The sequence below is a fragment of the Artibeus jamaicensis genome, unplaced genomic scaffold (genome assembly GCF_021234435.1).
Source record: "Artibeus jamaicensis isolate MK-2021 breed Jamaican fruit bat unplaced genomic scaffold, CSHL_Jam_final contig_374, whole genome shotgun sequence".
Taxonomy (NCBI): domain Eukaryota; kingdom Metazoa; phylum Chordata; class Mammalia; order Chiroptera; family Phyllostomidae; genus Artibeus; species Artibeus jamaicensis.
In genome coordinates this window covers 61085-76088 of record NW_026521808.1, presented here as the reverse complement: position 1 = coordinate 76088, position 15004 = coordinate 61085, and positions in this window count along the sequence as shown.

Here is a 15004-nt window from a genome sequence, read left to right as displayed (position 1 = left end):
ATTTGCTGTTTTATAGAAATAAAATTGACTTTTGTTTGTTGATCTTCTACCTTGAACTTTGCTTACTTGTATAATTACTAGGTTTTGGGGGGATTCAGAAATATTTTTCATGTACATAGTAATGTCACATGTGAATAAAAATAGTGTTGTTTTTTGTTTTTCAATATTTATGTCTTTTATTTCTTATACTGACTTTACTGCAATGGTGAGGAACCACAGTATAATGCTGTAAAGAAATGGCAAGAGTGGACATTCTTACCTTGTCCTCAATCTTAAGAGTAGTAAAATAGCAGGACTTTTTTCATAGATGCCCTTTTTCAGATTAAGAAAGCACTCTTCAATTTCCTTTTTGCTAAGAGGTTTTTAAAATCATGATTTAGTCTGGATTTTTGAAAAATTATTTTCCTGCATCTATTAAGAAGATCATGTAGTTTTTCTTTTTTATCCTGTTGATATGGTATTACAACAATTTATTTTCAAATGTTAGTACAACCTTGTATTCTCAGAATAAAGCCTACTTGGTTATGATGCATTCATTATCCTTCATATACATTGCTGAATCAAATTTGCTAATATTTTGTTGAGTACTTTTGTATCTTTACTCATAAGGAATGTTGCTGTGTAGCTTTCTCTTCTTGTAATATCTTAGTCTGGTTTTAATATTAGGGTAATAATGGCCTAAAGATTTCTTGAGAAATGTTTCCCTCATTTCTGAAAGTGTTTGTATAAGATTGATATTATTTCATGCTTAAATGTATCACAGAATTAAATGATCTGTTCCTTTAGTATTTTAAATTATGAATTCAAAGTCTTTATAAAATATCTTTTATTCAGATTTTCCTTTCTATAATCAATTTCAAAAATTTGACTTCATGGAATCTGTCAATTTCATATAAATTATGAAATCTCTTGGCATGAAGTTTTTCATAATGTTTTATTATCCTTTTAATATATGTAGGATCTCTAGTGATGTCCTCTCTTTAATTCCTGATAATTATAATTAGTTTCTCCTCCCTTTTTTTTCTTGATCACATTAGTTAAGGCTTATGAATCTTTTCAAATAAGTAGCTTTTAATTTCACTGATTTTCTCTAGTGTTTATCTGTTTTCAATTTCATTGATTCCCTTTCTTTATTATTTTCTTCCTTCCAAATTTTGGGTTGAATTTGCTTTTATTTCTAGTTAAGATGGAAACTTAGATTGTTGATTTAATACTATCTTCCTTTCTAGTATAGTAAGCACTTAATACCACAAATTTCCCTTGAGTATGCATGCCTTTAGCTATAACACACAAATTTTAGTATTCTATGTTTTCATTTTCATGCAGTAAAAAATATATTCTGATTTAACTTTTGATTTCTTTAACCCACGTGTTATATATGTGTTTTAAGTTCCAAATATTTAGGGACTTTTGACATAACTTACAGATTCCTAATTTAATTGCGTTGTGGCCAGAGAACCATGCTTTGTATCATTTCACTTCTTTTAAATTTATTAATACTAGCTTTATAGCCCCAAATATGGCCATTTTAGTGAATGTTCTGTGTACAGTTGGAAAGAATATGTATTTTGCTGTTGATGACTGGAATTTTATATAAGTGCCAAGTAAATAATGTTGGTTGATCGAGTTCTTCAAATCTTTTATAATCTTATTGATGTTCTGTCTACTTGTTCTATCAATTACTGAGAAAAGTGGGTTGAAATATCCAACTACAATCATGTTTTGTCTATTTTGTCTTTCATTTTTGTCAGTTTTTGCCTCATGTATATTCAATCCCCATTGTAGGTGCATACAATTTTAGGATTGCTATGTCTTTCTAAAGAACTAACCTGTTTATCATTATGAAATATCTGTCTCTATTCTTGATAATATTTCTTATTCTGAAATCTATTTTATGTGATATTAATATAGCCATTCCAGCTTTCTTTGGATTATGTTTTGTATTGTATATCACTTCCCACATATTTCCTTTTAACCTACCTGTGTCTTTATAATAAAGTGAGTCTCTTTTAGACAACATTTAGTTGGCTCCTGGTTTTGTATCTAAGAGAGAGAAGAGAAAATGTTTCTTTTTCTGTAATATAAAGAAGTCTTATTTGAAAGTCAAATAATGAAGTCAAATGAGTATATTTTCTAAGATGAGTCAACGCCACCTGACCCAGCAGGATTTGAAAAATCACAGTAGGAAATAAAGAAGAATTAAAAGTACTTCTGGGCATTTTGACATTAAATGAATAATGCATGACTTTCAAGCAGTATATAATACAAATTAAAATTTTTGAATCGACAACACAGGCACATTTTAAAATAGGATTGCAAGAGAATGAAGTACAGGCTATGTCATAGACATGCATATATCTTTCAATTTTGCACCTTAGAATTTTTGGACTAGTGACATTAATGAACCATAATGAGCAATAATCTGAAACTTATTTTTATTTATTAGTGGAAGAGACTGTAGTACATTGATACATGTAATTTTTTTCAACAGGTTTACAATATGTCAGGTAATGAGAACACGACAATTAATAACATAATCACTATTCCTTCCCTCACAACATTTATATTTCAACAGTAGAAGAAGGAAACATATAATTAAAGAATTACTAGTGACAGAGCACTGAATACTATAGAATTATATAATGAAGAACATAATCTAGTTTTCAAGGGACCAAAACCAAATGTGATAGTTAAGATATCTAAAGAATGAGTATGTTAAGGAATTTGGTTTGATAAACCAACATGGGCAAATGCCTGAGGCAAGATAAAATGTGGTATATTTAAGAAAATGAGAGAAAGTCAGTATACTTAAAATAAAGTGGGGAGAAAAGTAGAATATGAGACAGGAGAGAAATAGGCAGGGACCTGGCAATGTTAAGAAGTTTGATTTACTGATTAGGGAATATCAAAGAGAATTGAGATCAAGACAATGAAATAATCAGATTTGTACTTAAAAATCCTTACTCTTTGCTATGTGGAGAAAATATTAGAATGGCCACAAAAGGTTTTATGATGAAACTAGTTAAGAAGCTATTGGAGCAATACAATAGGCATTATTAATAGCTTTGTGGTTAGTAAGTTATAGTTGTGGAGATGTAGAAAAGCTAATCAATTGGATATATTTTTAAGAAAGTAGAATTGACAGGACTTTTTTTGACAGTCAAATTTGAAAGTAGAATTGACAGACTCATTGTATATACTCTGTGAAGAAGAAGGAGAAGGAAAAGATAAGTTTAAGCATATGGCTTGAGTGGTTGAGTGGATAGTATTACCATTTATTGAGTTTGAGAACCCCCCAAAACAATCAGGTGTAAGGAGAAAAAATACAATTAGTTCAATTTGAACATATTGAACTTGAAGTATCTATGATATAGGCAAATGTAGAATATGAAGTTAGATATAGTCTTGACCTTATAGAAATGGAGTATGCTGGAGATAAAAATATGGGAGTCATCAGACTACTGAAGATAATTGAAGTCATAGGAGTGGATGACATTTCTTAGGAAAAGTGCATAGAATTAGAAAGCAAAGGGCCCAGGAAGAATCCTGCATACTCCAACACTAGAGGGTCAGATAGAGAAAAAAGACCTAGAAAAAGGGACAGGGAAGTAACCATATAAATAGGGGGTAAAACAGAAAAATAGCTTACTAAAAACCAAGGCAGGAAAAAATCTTTGAGGAGGGATGGGTCAATTGTGTTGAAAACTACTAATAGGTCTTGTTAAATAAAAAGGAATGTTTAATTTTATATGCACACTCTAAATGGATATAATTAGAAAAGAAGGTGGCATTGTATAGTGCAAAGAATATAATATTTAATTAAGAAAAACCAAATTCTATTTACTTACATATTTTCAAATACAGTTTACATTCAATATGTATTATTCTGTATTAGTCTCAGATGTATGGCATAGTGGTTAGAAAATCATGAACTTAACAGAGTGTCCCCCTTGATGTTTCAAGTACACACCTGGCCCCATACATAGTTATTATGATATTATTTACTATATTCCCTGTGCTATACTTTACATCTCTATGACTCTTCTGTAACTACCAATTTGTGCTGCTTAATCTCTTCACCTTTTTCACTCAACCCCCTATCCCCTGACAACTGTCAGTCTGTTCACTGTATCTATGAGTCTGTTTCTATTTTGTTTGTTCTTTAGATTTTACATATAAGTGAAATCATATGGTATTTGTCTTTCTCTGTCTGACTTATTTCACTAAGCATAATACTTTCTAGGTTCCATGCTGTTGCAAAAAGTAAAATTTCACTTTTTTATGGCTGAGTATTACTCCATTGTATTTATGTACCACAACTTTTTATTTTTATCTTTAGTTTTATTGTTTACACCGTTACAGATGTCCCCATTTTCTTCCCCTTTGCCCACCTCCACCCAGCCCTTGCCCCCACTTCCCTGACACCATCACCACACTGTTGTCTGTGTTTATGGATTATGTATATATGTTCTTTGGCTAATCTCTTTATCTTCTTTCATACAGTTTCCCCTCCCCACTCCCCTCTAACAACTGTTGGTTTGTTCCATGCACCCATGCCTCTGTTTCTATTTTGTTTGTCAGTTTATATTGTTCATTAGATTCCATATATAAGTGAGATCATATGTTATTTGTCTTTCACTGACTGGCTTATTTCACTTAGAATAATAGTCTCCAGTTCCATCTATGCTGTTGCAAAAGGTAAGAATTTTTTTATTCTATTGCCATGTAGTAATCTATTGTGTAAATATACCACAGCTTTTCCTTATCCACTCATCTACTGATGGGCATGTGGATTGATTCCATATGTTGGCTGTTGTAATAATGATGCAACAAACATACAGGTGCATATATTCCTTTGAATTAGTATTTCAGGTTTCTTTGGATAATATATTTTAAGAAGTGGGCTCTGGCTGGTGTAGCTCAGTGGACTGGGCATGCACCTGGGAACCAAAGGGTCACCTGTTTGATTCCCAGTGAGGGCACGTGCCTGGGTTGCAGGCCAGGTCCCCAGTAGGGGGCACACAAGAGGTTACCACACAATGATGTTTCTCTCCCTCTCTTTCTCCTTCTCTTCCTCTCTCTCTCTAAAAATGAATAAACAAAATCTTTTTAAAAAGAAGCGGAATCGCTGGGACATAAGGCAGTTCCATTTTTTATTTTTTTGAGAAACCTCCACACTATATTTAGCTCCAATCTGCATTCCCACCAACAAAAAGATTAACAGCATTAAAATGTCCACATGACCCAAAGCAATGAACAGATTCAATAAAATTTCTATCAAAATACCAATAGCATATTTCTAAGAACTAAAACAAATAGTCCAAAAGTTCATATAGAACCACAAAAGACCCTGAATAGCCTCAGCAATTTTGAAAAAGATGAACAAAGTTGCAGGAGGATTGTGGACTACTTAATATCAAAGTAGACTATGAGGTCACAGTAATCAAGACAGCATGGTACTGGCATAAGAACAGATATAGATCGATGGAACTGAATAGAGAGGCCAGAAATAAATCCATGCTTATATAGTCAGTCAATTAATATTTGACAAAGGAGGCAAAAATATACAATTGACATACATGCAAAAAAAAGAAATACTACATAGAAAAGTAAACTCAAAATAGGTTAAAGAGTTAAGTGTAAGACTTGAAACCATAAAACCAGTAGAAGAAAACATAGGCAGCAAAATCTTAGCAATTTTTTTCTGATATATCTCCTTGGGTGAGGGAAACAAAGGGAAAAAAAAGCAAACAAATGGGACTACATCAAACAAAAAACTTTTGCCCAGCAAAAGAAACCATGAACAAAACAAAAAAAATATTTTTCAATGATTCATTTGATAAGGGTTAACATCCAAAATTTATAAAGAAGCCAGAAAACACTAGAAAAACAAACCTACCCATTAAAAATTGGGTAGAAGACCTGAATAGACACTTCTCCAAAGAGGACATAAAGATAACCAATAGACATGTGAAAAGTTGCTCAACATCACTAATCATCAGAGAAATGCAAATCTAAACCAGAATGAGATACCACCTTACACCTGTCAGAATGCTTATTATCAACAAATGAACAAACAATTAGTGTTGGCAAGGATGTGGGATAAAGGGAGACAAACCTGGTTTTAACTGGGGGATGAGGAAAGTAATGTCAACAAGATGGTGGAATAAAAGTATGAGTCTTTGTTTCCACAGAAACACAAATTTTAACAATAATTTTGACCTATTAACAACAATAATTTTGTGGGAGTGCAGAAGTCCATGAAGAGGTCCAACAACTTGTTGGATAAAAAAGTCTCTATGAGGATTCTAATCGCATTTTACACAGGACTATTTAAAAATCCTAAAATTCATTTGGAACCTCAAAAAAAATTCCAATAACTAAAGAAATCTTGAGAAAGAAGAACAAAGCTAGAGGCATCACACTTCTTGATTTCAAACAGTATTACAAAGCTATCATAATAAAAACAATATGGTACTGGCATAAAAATAGACCCGTAGACCAATGGAACAGAATTAAGAGCCTAGAAATAGACTTCTGATTAAGATGGAGGCATAGGTAGACACTCTGTGCCTCCTCACACAACCAAAAGAAGGAGAACAATAATTTAAAAACAAAACAAAAAAACCCAGAACTGACAGAAAATCAAACTGTATGAAAGTCTGACAACCAGAGTTAAAGAAGATACACTCATCCAGACCAGTAGGCGGGGCAGAGAGGACTTGCAACAAGGCGGCTGCTGACAGCAGCTGGTGGACCCAGCAAGGTGGAGGATTGTGGACCGGAGCACGTAAGGCTACAGGTGGCCAGCAAGGCAGCAGCTAACAGATGAGATGGTCTCACATTGGTGTGCAGATTAACCAGGTGAAACAAAGGGGGAGTGGGATGAACCACACAACCCAGGCACCCAGCATGGGAAGCCTCATACCACTGATTGAAAATACCTGTGGGATTTGAGGTGCTGAGAGAGACTCCCAGCTTCACAGGAGAGTTTGTTGAAGAGACCCACAGGGTCCTAGAATGTGCACAAACCCACCCACATTAGAATCAGTACCAGAAGGGCCCAATTTGCTAGTGGGAAGAGGCAGAGGGGACTGAAATCCAGCAGAGAGCAGAGCAAGTGCCATTGGTCCCTCTTGGACTCGACCACTGCCCCACATACAGCATCACAACCCAGTGACATGAGTTGCCCACCCTGGTGAACATATAAGGCCCCAGTCCTCACTACATAATGGGCATGTTAAGACAAAAAAAAAATTGGCACAAACAAAAGAATAGATCAAAGCTCCAGAAAAGTACAACTAAGCAATGAAGAGATTGCCAACCTATCAATGCACAGTTCAAAACACTGGTAATCAGGATGCTCACAGAATTAATTGAATTTGGTCGCAAATTAGATGAAAAAATGAAGGCTATGCTAAGTGAAATAAAGGAAAATGTACAGGGAACCAACAGTGATGGGAAGGAAACTGAGACTCATGTATATGTGTTTACATATTTGACTAATATTTGATAATGAAGAAAAGACAGTGTCTTCAGTAAATGAAGCTGGGAAAATTGGATATTCACATGTAAAATAATAAAATTAGAATTCTATCTTACATAATTCACAGAAATTAACTCAAAATGGATTAAAGATTTCAATGTAAGATATGATCATAAAACTCTAAGAAGAAAACAGGGAAAACGCTCCTTGACATTGTTTTTGGCAATGTTTTATCTATCTATCTATCTATCTATCTATCTATCTATCTATCTATCATCTATCTCCTCACCTGAGGACATTTTTTCATGGCTTTTAGAGAGAGATAAAGAGAGGGAGTGAAATAGAGAGAGAGCGGAGGAGAGATAGAAATACTGATGTGAGAGACAAACATTGATTGGTTGCTTCCCCCACATGCCTCGACCAGGGGATTGAACCTGCAACCTCACTATGCTGCCCTGACAGGGATTAAACCTGCAACATTTTAGTTTCCAGGATGACACTCCAACCAACTGAGCCATGCTCACCAGTACTTGGCAATGTTTTTTTGGGATATGACACCACAAGCACACACACAAAAAAAATCAAAGTTTCTTAGTATTATGCTAAGTGAAATAAGACAGACAGAGGAAGACAAATACTGTATGATCTCACTTATATGTAGAATCTGAAAAACAATCATCGACATAAAGAACAGATTGCCAGAATTGGGGGAAGGTGGTGGACAAAATAGATGAAGGTGGTCAAAAGGTATAAATTTCATTAGAAAAAAACAAGTAATGGAGATGAAATGTACATGGTGACTATAGTTAATACTACTGTATTATATATTGAAAGTTGCTAAGAGAGTGGATCTTAAAAGTTTTTATTACAAGAAAAAAATTTTAACAACGTGTGGTGATGGGTGTTAACTAGACATATCAACCTAAAAGGGAAATAAAATTTCATTATAAATTATGGAACCAAGGTTTGTTTGGAACTTCATCTAGAAAAAAATGAAACAAAAATTATGAAAATAAGCTTGTTTAATCTCACATTTAAAATATTTTAGGTTTTAATCACAACTATGCACTAATTTTTAGAATGGACAAAGAATGAAATAAGAATTGTTTGGGGGATTTGAGACATTTTTCCAATAAAAATATCACATGATATACCTCATTTGTGATTATTCTAACACAAAAAGTGTTATTTTTGCCAAAACATTTGAACAATTCACTGTTTCTTGTAAAGACCCTTTATTAATTTGATATCAAAATACCCATCACTTATCAATCCATGTAGATTTTCTTCACTCCAGTTAGTAATTGATTTAATTAATGTGTCAGTGGCTTGTGTGTTGAAGCAGTTATCCAACACCACTTTCAACTTTATAAAATCTTATATCTTTTGCAAGATTTATAATTTTAACTTGCCATTATTTGTAATTTTTGCACTGTTAGCATTCAATAGTCAACAAAGGACCAATGATGTGATGAAGGGTATAGAGGCTGTTGTTTAGCATGGAGGAATTTTTGAGGAGGACTCATTGTGTAAATATGATCAGTTTTTTGGTGACCTTTTCTATGGCATAATGAATTTTGCTTTTCTACACATCCCTGAATTATAAGCACTCAGAAAAACATTTAAAGAAGGTACAGGCCTTGCAGATACCACCATCGCATTGGACCTTCCTGCGCCCAGCCATGGTCAACCTCACTGTGTTCTTTGATGTCACTGCAGAAGGTGAGCCCTTGTCCCATGTCTCCTTTGAGCTGTTTGCAGACAAAGTTCCAAAGACAGCAGAAAACTTTTGTGCTCTGAGTACTGGGGAGAAAGGGTTTGGTTATAAAGTCTTCTGCTGTCACAGAATTATTCCAGGACTTATGTGCCGGGTGGCACAGTTGGCAAGTCCATTTACAGGGAGAAACTTGATGATGAGAATTTCATCCTGAAGCACACAGGTCCTGGCATCTTGTCCATGGTGAATGCTGGACCCAACACAAACAGTTTCCAGTTTCACCTGCACTGCCAAGACCGACTGGCTGAATGGCAAGCACATGGTCTTCCACCAGGTGAAAGAAGGCATGGGCTCATGGGAAAGTGGGATTGGGTGTCAGAATGGGGGAACAGGGTTGGGGTGAGTAAGGGGGAAAAAGGTGGGACAACTATGACTGAAAATAAATTTAAAAAATAATTAAAAAGTAGTTCTATGCACACACATACATATACATGTCTATAAATGTATATGTAGTCTTTTGAAGCATATACCCTAAATGACAGGATTAATATTGGTTTTTATATTTTCCTGATTACCTACTTTCATTTTCTGCATGTTCTATTACAGATCATGTATCACTTATATAACTATAAAAATTTTATGATATTTCAAGTGAAAGTAGGTCTTGAATAATGTTTGAAAACAATAAGGTTTATAGTATCTGGCTAGTGGCAGATTTTGTTTGCACTGTTTTTACAAACTGGTGGGTGAATTAGGCCTAGTTATCAGTATATCATAGAGTCATTGAGCCCAGAATTACAGGGTACCAATTACCAGGGACAGGAAATGAACCTAAAACCACAGAATGAATGATTTAGGTTATATCTAATAAATAGCAATCTGACCATTTGTGCTGTCAACTCTGGTAGGCACTACTACAAAGTGAAAAATCTGATCCCAGTTTAGGATTAAATCTGATCCTATTCTGAGATTGGGGAATTAAATAAATAGGTTTTATAGTCTGTTTTTTTTAGTGTTTTCTAAGCTTATCAGTATCACCTGAGTCCCTTGCTGCAAATACAGACCTCCATTTTCTGCTTTAAAAAATACAGCTTATACACCTCAGGTGATTCTGATGTAGCCCATCCATATACTGATGTTAAGGAATTAATATTTTAGTCCAATGGTTCTAGAAAGAAACCACCAAACTCATGGTGGATCGACATTTAAACTTACATCTCCATGATCATATAATGGGAAAGTTTCTTAGGGTATGGTCCTCCTTGGGCAATAGAAATGTCTGTATTTTCTATCCATATCAACTGCCATTACCTGCCAACCAAGAGAAAGCAAAGGATAACGGTGTTATTGCTCAGTATCAAATATCAAACAATAAAATGCAGTAAAAATTTCAAGAGAAAAGCATTAACTTAAAGCAAACAGTTTTTGCAAGATTTCAGTACAGTTAGATCATAACAAATTTTTCTTAAAGATCAGCTACTATAACAACCTTATAATTTTACAGATGACAGTCAGAAAGGTAAAGTCATATAAATTACATTGTAACAAAGTGTAATAAAATCCAGGACACAATGACTTACACTTGCATGTTTTTTAATCAATCACTTACACATTTGAATTCCTTGAGAGCACGTGTCTCTAGTACTTAGCATACTTCTTCCTGGCATGTGATGCTTCAGTCAAAGTTTGTTGAACTGAATTTCTGTGTAATTGCAGGTACTCAAAATTAAAATCATGGTGATAACTTCTAAAAAATTCCTAGAATGTTGGCCTTTCTAATTTGGCAAGCTATAATTGTATCAATAACTCAGTAAGTCTGGACAACTGAAACATGTTGCCTTAATGATGGGAAAAAAAGAGATTCGTTCTGTGGGGTTTATTACATAAGCAATAACCTTTTTCCCTATTACACTCCTGTCCCAGTCATCCTTTTAGGCACACTTTGACTGTGAAGTCAGCTTGGGCTGGCCCCACAAGAAGCTGCATTGTATAAAGATATATAGGGGACTTTGGAGTCAAAATATACATTGGATTTGAATTTCAGCTTTGCTTTTAAACTTCTACATGGTACTTAACCCCTTTAAACCTAAGTTTTGTCACTATTTTTCATCATGTCCTTTGATATATTGAGTTGGCCAAAAAGTCTGTATGGCTTTTTCTGTAAAATAAAAGATACATTTTTCATTTTCACCAATAACTTTATTGATTTGGATATTTTGAGTATGTCAGCTATCTCCCACTATTGTCTTCTAGTGGGTAGAGGCCAGGGGTGCTGCTAAACATCTTCCAATGCATAAGACATCCCCACAGCAAAGAATTATTTTGCCAAAATGTTAATAGTGCCAAGAAACTTCACAAACCACTTTTGACACATTCAATCAGTTACAGCACCTTCTCCATACACTGCACAAATCTTTTAATCTTTTTTTATTTTAGTTGCATTTTTACCTTTCTTGAATGAATAAAGCATCATATGCTGAAAATGTTGCATATTTTCTTCCATCAATATATAATGGCTACACAAAAATTCACCAATTTTGATAATTTTTTAAATGCATGCTGATATGACAGCTGTTACAATACAATCTAACAAAATTGTTTCAAATGAATTTAAAGACAAGTAAGCCCTACTAGAGTCATGGTATGGAAAAAAAAACCCAAATGAACTTTTTGGCCAACCCAGTATCTACATAAAGAGATGTCTTTGGATTATTTTTACAATTCTAGTTGTTGCTGAAATTTCAAGAGATGTACCTCAAGATGATATTATCCAGAATTGGTGGGATATTAACTGAGATGAAGTATATTTTTTTAAAAAAAGAAGGTAAGAATACTTGCCTAACATTAAGTAGGAACTCAACAAATGTGATCTCCAAGAGGGCAGGAACTGTGTTTTGCATACTGTTGTATTAGTATCTTGGACATATCAGAAACTCAATAAATATGTGTTCAAGAAATAAAATAGAATGTGTTTCCTTTCTTTCCTCTCGCTACTTTGGCATAAGATGTCTATTATATCAATTATCATTGTACCATGCATATGTATTTTTCTATTGTACACCCCAAAGCAGATTGTGAACACATGGTTTTAATCTTGTTTGTAGTCACCCAGTTCAGCAGGCTTCAATAAATGGTAAGTTTGTATGGTACTTCAATTCTTCTAAATTTCTATATGACTTTCTGTTACACTTAACAACTTACTGTCTTCTTACAAAAAAAGTATTCCCACTCCTCAACAAAGTTAATGGTCTGCACAGCTGTGTGAAGTTGTAGTAATCATCAATGTAAAGTTGAATGTATCCTAGTGATCCTGTGAGCCACAGGATGTGAATGAATTCCAGCCACTTTTTTACATAGGTTCCAAAACATGCTACAGTTACTCTCCAGAGGGAATAAGATGGACGAATTAAAAATATACATATATTTCTTGATTTCCTTTGTGTAACATATGGACTTCCAGCTTTCAAATACTTTAAAATATAACGTGAAAATTATTACCTTTAAAGAAAAGATTTTATATATTTATTTTTAGAGAGAGGGGAAGAGAGGGAGAAATATCAATGTGTGGTTGCCTCTCACATGGCCCCCACTGGGGACCTGGCCCACAACCCAGGCATATACCCTGACTGGGAATTGAACCTACGACACTTTGGTTCACAGCCTGCACTCAATTGACTGAGCTACACCAGCTAGGGCTGAAAATCATTACCTTTTAATGAGAGCTATCTAAAGCTTTTGTTCCTTTCCTTACAGGGAACTGCCATGGCCACAGATTTGAAATAAAACTGAAGGCTGTAGTGGGAATTAAAAAAAAACACTTGAAACACTTGAGATGTGTTGGGGGAGAGCAAGGGTGTAGGAAGCAGCCACCTCAGGTTGTAGTCCCAGCTCCACAGTCTGTAAGTACAGGGTGATTTAGAGCACCTGCCTTTGAGCATTACTGTATAAGACTATAGAGGCGGACTCCATCCATGGTTTTACCCCATCATTTTAACCTCAGTCTCCTTTCCTTCATAGAAGTGTTCCACTCATCTCAAGATGAATAAGGAGGGAGCTGAAACATTGTCCACTGTATCTTTTTGAGGAAAAATGAAAGAGACAAAATAAAACCAAAGCTAACATGGTCTACATGACTGTTATATCCCCCCTTGCACCTGGAAGGAGATTGCAGGTTTGGTCCGTTTCCCACTGATCTCCTAAATCTGGGTCGTGCTCACACTTGGTGGCAATATCCAAGGGATATCCAGTATCCAAGGGAAGCTATAATCCTGGGGAAGGAAAAGAACTATAGGGAGGATACCCTGTCCTATCCCTCCAGCACACACTTCCCTGCAGAGCAGCTGCCTCTAGCAGTGACCACTGGGCCTTCCTATTCCCTGTTCCCTGACCCTATCCTGAGCCCTGATTCAAACTCTGGTGGCCCTGGAGGAATTTCTGCTAAAGTCCCTGGTCTGTGCACTCAGAAATATTTTAGCCCTCACTAGCATTCCCTCATTGCCTTACAATCATTTTGCTGTGAAACGTTGGCTCCCCCTACAACCAATTTGGCGCCTTTGTGCTAATCATCTGCTTTCAAGGAAGCATGGCCCAAGAGACAAGAAGAGAAATATAGGAGTAGTACAGAAGCAAATAGTGTGTGTATGGGTCTGGAACTGTTGGATTTAGTAAACCAACAGTGGTTGCCCATCAATTCTTGCGTTCCCTCCTAAGGTGCTTCTGAAATTTATGCAAGAGGGCCTGGGTCTGCAAGCCAAGACCCAGGCAAATGAAGTTGATGATAATAATTACTTTATACCACCACAGCAATGATTAAATGCAGTAATGTATATTTATCTGAGAATACTGTTTGGTAACAGAAGAATGTTAGCCCTTCTCATTAGTATGCATTCTTTCAACAAGCTGTAATTGAGCACCCACTCTGTGCCAACTTGAGGAGATAGAATAGTGAACAAGAGCAATACTTTTTTTACTACTGAATAAAAAAGTGTAATGTGACAGACAATAAGCAAGTAAACAATGAAAAATTATTTTGGTGATCATAAACTTTATAAAGAAAATAAAACATGACAGTGTATAGTGATCAGTAGTCAGGGAGAGTCCATCTAAGGAGGGGCAGTATGAACTGGAACCTGAATGACAAGAAAGACATATGCACAGATCTGGAGGTTCAGCATTCAATGCTGAGTAAATAGCTGATGTAAAAACTCAACGGTGAGAACGTACTTGGTCTGTTCCAAGGTGGAAATCATGCACTTGCATGTGTTCATGCCTCAGAGATGCATTTCTACCACTGCACATGTAGGAATAACTTATATGGGTATCGGCATTCTCATGAAGGAAGAGTTGGAGAATGGGGAAGATAGAGCTATGTGTCCTGAATTTATGTAATTATAAAGATGATTGATGACAAAGGTCAGTTAGTGTGTGGAGAGACAACCTCAGCCCCTTCATAATCAAATAATTTGTTAAATGCTGAATTCTTGAGGAGTCCAAATTCTGAACAGTTGGGATTGAGCCAAGGTGGGAAAAAACCAAATGCTCAATTATAGGCCTCTTCCACAAAGATACCAGTTCTTTGTGGTTTGATATTAAAATGTGGATTCTTTACATGAAATTAGAAGTGAGAAAACAGATGAGACCTGCCTGGATTTTATACTTAGAACATTGAACTGGAAGTGTTTTTAATAGTCCATCAGTATTTTAAAGGAGGATAATTTTAAATCAGTGCTTTCGTTCCCTCCATTTCACTATTTTTATGGCTTAAACCTAATCACGAGGAAAGGCAAGATGGCAGAGGAGTA